This window comes from Anomaloglossus baeobatrachus, unplaced genomic scaffold (assembly GCF_048569485.1).
Source record: "Anomaloglossus baeobatrachus isolate aAnoBae1 unplaced genomic scaffold, aAnoBae1.hap1 Scaffold_427, whole genome shotgun sequence".
Classification (NCBI taxonomy): Eukaryota; Metazoa; Chordata; class Amphibia; order Anura; family Aromobatidae; genus Anomaloglossus; species Anomaloglossus baeobatrachus.
In genome coordinates, this window is record NW_027443605.1 from 113,811 (window position 1) to 121,818 (window position 8,008).

The following is an 8,008-nucleotide window of genomic DNA, read 5'->3' on the forward strand; positions in this document are numbered from 1 at the left end:
ACTCTCAAGTAGCAATATATTGTACTGTTATGTTGTACTATGTACTAATTACGTGTTTATATGGTTTTGTAACCCTTTATGATCTTAGATAACTTTATCCTTGATAAAGACCTAAAAACAAGGTCGAAACGTTGGATGAATTATCCTTTTGCACAAATAAAGAATTTTCAGCATTCCAAGAGTTCTTTTCTTACGTTATTGATCACTATAGTGTGCCAGAGCTATTTCTATTGAATTGACTCTTATTTTTTCTGAGCACCTGCTATATACACAGTGACCCAGACATATTCAAGTTTCATTCAGAAGGCAGAGGGAAGCCTTAGCAGCTGAGCCTATATCTTGGCTTGTGAGCATTAGAACAGGCCGGCGATTACAGGGTAACATGAAAAATGTCCAGCTTGCATTATGACTAGAACATGACAATATCCTTTTAAGTACTAACCTATGATGCGTTCCTAAGCAGTTGATGTTATATGTTCTACATTTCATTTTCTGCATACTTTACAAGTAGTAGAATTTGCTTTGATATAGGCAACTGGATTTTCACAATGAAAAGGCAAAGGATAACGCCCGAAAAAGACGCCATACATTATGTCAGTGCCATCACTGACAAACCTGGATTGACCATGAAATACATCAATCCCCTTAAAGGTGAGTTAAAACAAGTTTTAACTAAATTGCCTTAATATTGTCATGCATTAGAATGACTGTCTTAGGTAATGATAAATATTTTCTACAGGAAGAGGAGTGTTTGCTGAAACTGAAATCGAAAAAGGGAGTTTTGTTGCAGAATATCGAGGCGAGCTCACGTATGCACTTACGATGGTAGACAACTACTCGAGATTTATGGTTGTGGTACAAGTCAAAGATCTAATGGCCCATACTGCAGCGAAGGTCTTCCAAGCACACTTATGCAGACCTCATGGCTACTCAGAGAGAGTCCTCACAGATCAAGGCACAGCCTTTGAAGCGGAAATCTTCAAGGACTTCTGCAGCTTTTACCGATGCAGGAAGATGCGCACTACACCCTACCATGCTCAAACCAATGGTTATCAACCTGCTCAGGACTTTACCCCATATTCCAGATGTGGCCTTACAAGTGATTTATAGAGGGGTAACAATACGTTGGGATCACCGGATCTAATCTCCCTTTTTATACACCCTAAAATCTTGTTTGCTTTAGAATAAACAATCTATATATATAATTGCCTTATTCTGTCTGTCTGTCTGTCTGTCTATCTGTCTGTCTGTCTGTCTGTCATGCTCCAAAATTGTGTCCTTACGGTGACACAAAGCTGATTGGCCGCTGGGCTTGCCATGGCCCCGCCCCCCCGCACGGATTGGCCGCTCGCCTCGCCTCCTCCCCCCGCATGGATTGGCCGCTCGCCTCGCCTCGGATCCGCCCCCCCGCACGGATTGGCCGCCACTCACACTCAGACTCACACTCAGACGCACACTCAGACTCAGACTCAGACGCACACTCAGACTCAGACTCACTCAGACTCAGACTCACTCAGACTCAGACTCACTCAGACTCAGACTCACTCAGACTCAGACTCACACTCAGACTCACACTCAGACTCACACTCAGACTCACACTCAGACTCACACTCACACTCAAACTCACACGCACACTCACACTCAGACTCACACTCACACTCAGACTCACACTCAGACTCACATGCACACGCACACTCACACGCACACTCACACGCACACTCAGACTCAGACTCACACTCACTCACACTCAGACTCACACGCACACGCACACTCAGACTCACACTCACTCACACTCAGACTCACACTCACTCACACGCAGACTCACACGCACACTCACACGCACACTCACACTCACACGCACACTCAGACTCACACTCACTCACACTCACTCACTCAGACTCACTCACTCACACTCAGACTCAGACTCACACTCACTCACACTCAGACTCAGACTCACTCACACTCACTCACACTCAGACTCAGACGCACACTCAGACTTACACTCAGACTCACACTCACACTCACTCACACTCATACTCAGACTCAGACTCACACTCAGACTCACACGCACACTCAGACTTACACTCAGACTCACACTCAGACTCACACTCACTCACTCAGACTCACACTCACTCAGACTCACACTCAGACTCACACTCAGACTCACACTCACAGACTCAGACTCACACTCACAGACTCAGACTCACACTCAGACTCAGACTCAGACTCACACGCACACTCAGACTTACACTCAGACTCACACTCACACTCAGACTCACACGCACACTCAGACTCAAACTCAGACTCACACGCACACTCACTCACACGCACACTCACACTCAGACGCACACTCAGACTCACATTCACACTCACCCTCAGACTCAGACTCAGACTCACACGCACACTCAGACTCACACTCAGTCTCACACTCAGACTCACACTCAGACTCACACGCACACTCAGACGCACACTCAGACGCACACTCACACTCACTCACACGCACACTCACACTCAGACGCACACTCACACTCAGACTCACACTCAGACTCACACTCAGACTCACACTCACTCACTCAGACTCACACTCACTCACTCAGACTCACACTCACACTCAGACTCACACTCACACTCACACTTAGACTCACACTCACTCACACTCAGACTCACACGCACACTCACTCACACGCACACTCACTCACACTCACTCAGACGCACACTCACTCACACGCACACTCACTCAGACACACACTCAGACTCAGAGTCACACTCAGACTCACATGCACACTCACACTCAGACTCACACCCACACCCACACTCACACTCACACTCACACTCAGACTCACACGCACACTCAGACTCACACGCACACTCAGACTCACACGCACACGCACACTCAGACTCACACTCAGACTCAGACTCACACGCACACTCACACGCACACTCAGACTCACACTCAGACTCACACTTAGACTCACACTCACTCACACTCACACTCAGACTCACACTCAGACTCACACTCAGACTCACACTCAGACTCACACTCAGACTCACACACACTCAGACTCACACTCAGACTCACATTCAGACTCACATTCAGACTCACACTCAGACTCAGACTCACACTCACTCATACTCAGACTCACACTCACACACTCAGACTCACACTCAGACTCACACTCACACTCAGACTCACACTCACACTCAGACTCACACTCACACACTCAGACTCACACTCAGACTCAGACTCACACGCACACTCAGACTCACACTCACACTCAGACTCACACTCACACACTCAGACTCACACTCAGACTCACACTCACACTCAGACTCACACTCAGACTCACACTCACACACTCAGACTCAGACTCAGACTCACACGCACACTCAGACTCACACTCAGACTCACACTCAGATGCACACTCACTCACACGCACACTCAGACTCAGAGTCACACTCAGACTCACACAAACACTCACACTCAGACTCACACGCACACTCACACCCACACTCACACTCAGACTCAGACTCACACTTAGACTCACACTCACTCACACTCAGACTCACACTCACACTCAGACTCAGACTCACACTCACACTCACACTCACACTTAGACTCACACTCACTCACACTCAGACTCACACGCACACTCACTCACACGCACACTCACTCACACTCACTCAGACGCACACTCACTCACACGCACACTCACTCAGACACACACTCAGACTCAGAGTCACAGTCAGACTCACATGCACACTCACACTCAGACTCACACCCACACCCACACCCACACTCACACTCACACTCAGACTCACACTTAGACTCACACTCACTCACACTCAGACTCACACTCAGACTCACACTCAGACTCAGACTCACACTCAGACTCACACTCAGACTCACTCAGACTCACACTCAGACTCACACTCAGACTCACACGCACACTCAGACTTACACTCAGACTCACACTCACACTCAGACTCACACGCACACTCAGACTCACACTCAGACTCACACGCACACTCACTCACACGCACACTCACACTCAGACTCACACTCAGACTCACACGGACACTCAGACTCACACTCAGACTCAGACGCACACTCACACGCACACTCAGACTCACACTCAGACTCACACTTAGACTCACACTCACTCACACTCACTCACACTCAGACTCAGACTCACACTCAGACTCACACTCACACTCACTCAGACTCACACTCAGACTCACACTCAGACTCACATTCAGACTCACATTCAGACTCACATTCAGACTCACACTCAGACTCACACTCAGACTCAGACTCACACTCAGACTCACACGCACACTCAGACTTACACTCAGACTCACACTCACACTCAGACTCACACGCACACTCAGACTCACACTCAGACTCACACGCACACTCACTCACACGCACACTCACACTCAGACGCACACTCAGACTCACATTCACACTCACACTCAGACTCAGACTCACACGCACACTCACTCACACGCACACTCACACTCAGACGCACACTCAGACTCACATTCACACTCACACTCAGACTCAGACTCACACGCACACTCAGTCTCACACTCACTCAGACTCACACTCAGACTCACACTCAGACTCACACTCAGACTCACACGCACACTCAGACGCACACTCAGACGCACACTCACACTCACTCACACGCACACTCACACTCAGACGCACACTCACACTCAGACTCACACTCAGACTCACACTCAGACTCACACTCACTCACTCAGACTCACACTCACTCACTCAGACTCAGACTCACACTCAGACTCACACAAACACTCACACTCAGACTCACATGCACACTCACACTCAGACTCAAACGCACACTCACACGCACACTCACACTCACACGAACACTCAGATTCACACACACACTCAATGCCGCAGACACACAACACCCAACACACAAACACCGCGGCACACACAAATATACGCACATACCGCACAACACACACATTGCACAAAACATACCTCCCCCCAAAACACACACACACACCCACACAAACCGCGCAACACACATACACAACGATACAGACACACAGCGCTCCACAAATAACGACACACAACGCAACACACAAACAACACCGCTCTCACCCCCCGCTACACCCAGACAACACCCAGAACATGTACAGCCCCTACACAAACACTTGGTAACTACACACAACAACATCTATATATATATATAACAAAAATCATACATTAACTACACAATACGTAAATTCTAGACTACCCGATGCGTAGAATCGGGCCACCTTCTAGTAACATCATAAAGGTATAGCAGTACCGTTTCAAAGTTTCGGTGTCCCAAGCAGCATTCCATCAGCCTCTGGAAGGTTCCTGGCAAATTGCACAGCTCGAAGGGCATGCTTTTGAACTCGCAGAGACCCATCGGGGTGGCAAAGGCGGTCTTCTCCCGGTCTGCCTCAGCAACGGACACTTGCCAATAGCGACTAGTGAGATCAAGGGTAGAAAAATAATTTGCAGTTCTCAATGCAGCTAGCTATTCCTCAATACAGGGGAGTGGTGCTGTCCTTCTTCTTTAACAGGACCAACGGAGCTGCCCAGAGGCTACAACTGTCACGGATAACCCCAGCCTCCTTCATGTTGCTCAACATGTCCTTGGTACACTGGTAATGTGCAGGTAGTTTTGGCTTATATCTCTCTTTGATGGGTGGGTGTGCACTTGTGGGGATGTAGTGTTTGACCCCTTTTATTCTTCAAAAGTCTAGCGGATGTTTGCTGAAGACTTGCTCGTATTCTTGCACTAGCCTGTAGACCCCCTTCTTGTGATGTGAAGGTGTGGAGTCAGTGCCTACGTGTAATTCCTTACACCACTCCTCTGGCTGACTTGGTGAGCTGTCACTGAATGGGTGGGCTGAAGCAATGGTGGATGCTGCTGTTTGGATAGCATGTGTATCTACTGAGAACAGCTTATCAATGGTGGCAAATCGGAGCAGCTTAATCTCTTGCTCTCCGCAGTTCAACACTCTCATGGGCACTCTTCCCTTCCATATTAATGAATAAAACTATGATGTAAATAGCATATAGATACCCCACAAATGCAGATAAAAGTAGGTTATGGGAAAAGGGGGAAGAGAGAAACAGGAAAATAGTGGAATAAAGTATACCTTCCAGGTGGGAGAGGAAATGGCAGCACAGCCAGTGGAGGTGAAGCAAGGGGAGCCTGCAACTAAAGAGTTGAGAGCGTTATCACATGGTGACTGAGCCTGATTGTAACAGGAGCATAGAGGTGCCGATCCTGTCTTACCTGTGTTGGTGTAGAAGTGGGTGTCCTGTGGTGGAGTCAGCTATGTGCAGTGGTGGCCGTGGGTTCTTTTATGTGCGACCGTAGTAATAGCTGCGCCCACTTCCTGTATGGGAGTGGAATGCAGTGAGGGTAATGGAACGCACGCCTGCGCATTTGTGTTTAACGTCGCGCATGTGCAGAACGGAGAAAAGGCTGCGCTCACTTCCTAATGAAAGGGAGTGAGACGCATCTGGGAAGGGAAGGGAAAAGATTAGGGTTTGGGGATGATGAAAGGGCTTTCTACGGGCAAGGATGGCAAAGGGTGGCAGTGACGGAAAGTCAGGCAGCCTGTCCTGTCCTGTCCTGTCCGTCCGTCTTTTTGTATCATGAATTGGAAAGACTGCAAGGGGGAGGGGAGGTGCTTGTGTCCAAAAGGAGGAGTTATTCAGATTCATTGCAGTGGGCGGCGGCTGCAAAAAGCACCATTCTTCTTGTTTTTGCTCTGCAAAACAGCCTTTTCAAGGGTTGGCTTGGGTGACAAAATGTCTTCTGTAGGCGTGGGTTTGTCTCCCTCTCCCTAAGATGTGTCCAGTATAGGCCAGGGTGCCACTCAAGGCCGTAACCAATTCGGGTTATAGCTTCTCGGCCTTTTGGCTAAGATCAAGTGTAGTTTCGGAGGACGCTACCTTGGTCGGTACTGGAAGGTGCCTGGGATTGCACGTCTGCCGGCCTTGAGGAAGTGTGTGCGCCTTCTGGTGACACATAGCCCTCTTGTGCCTGGACGGTTCCCAGGCAACGGGAGGCGATCACCTTTGTTATTTTGAAGTCCTACTGATAAACAGAAAAAAAAAAAAATTAAATCTGTTCTTATCAGTTTAATATCTGATACGTCCCCTCTCTGGGGACCATATATTAAATGGATTTTTAGAACAAGGAGATGGAAAAAATCTTGCTCTGTCCACTCCACGCATTGACCTGGTATTGCAGTACCTCCAGGACCGGTGCACCCCTTCTTAACCCAGTTTCCAAAAGCAGAACTCAATTCACCTGATTCAAATGAGCCCCATTAGTGAATTGAAAGAAAGCAAAAACTTTATATGCACCTCAATTTGGCCAATTCACTTTTCACACTTTCACCCTTTTTTTTATCTTTCACACCTTTTACTTGCTTTATTGATGCAAAAAGCTGTGCCAAATAGCAAACTCATCTCCACTCAACTTGACCAACTCTGCTATGTCCCGTGCAGTATCTTATTCTCAGTCTTATCTAGATCATTTGCAATTGAATAGAATAGATCCCTTTTGGCTGCTTATGACTGTGTAAAATATGTAGTTTTACTGGGCTGGGATGAGAGAATCCATTGAAGCATGGTGTAGGGATTGTGGTTCCTGTGTGCTAAGAAGAGAGGCTGGCACCAGCCAGAAAGCCCCATTGCAGCCAATAATCACTTAATAACTTTTTCAACTTGTCATCATATGGGAGGCCTTCCATTCCTTGTAGTAGTCTAGTTGCCCACCTTTGAACTGACTCTAACTTCTGAATGTCCTTATTAAAATGTGGAGCCCAAAACTGGTTCCCATATTCCAGATGTAGCCTTACAAGTGATTTATAGAGGTGTAACAATACGTTGGGATCACGGGATCTAATCTCCCTTTTTATACACCCTAAAATCTTGTCCCAAGCAGCATTCCATCAGCCTCTGGAAGGTTCCTGGCGCATT

General features: G+C 47.9%; 1 pseudogene; it reads left to right on the top strand.

Moving 5' to 3' along the window:
• Nucleotides 1-7,092: 7,092 nt before the first annotated feature.
• On the top strand, nucleotides 7,093-7,299 carry LOC142279194 (U2 spliceosomal RNA; annotated as a pseudogene).
• Nucleotides 7,300-8,008: the final 709 nt, after the last annotated feature.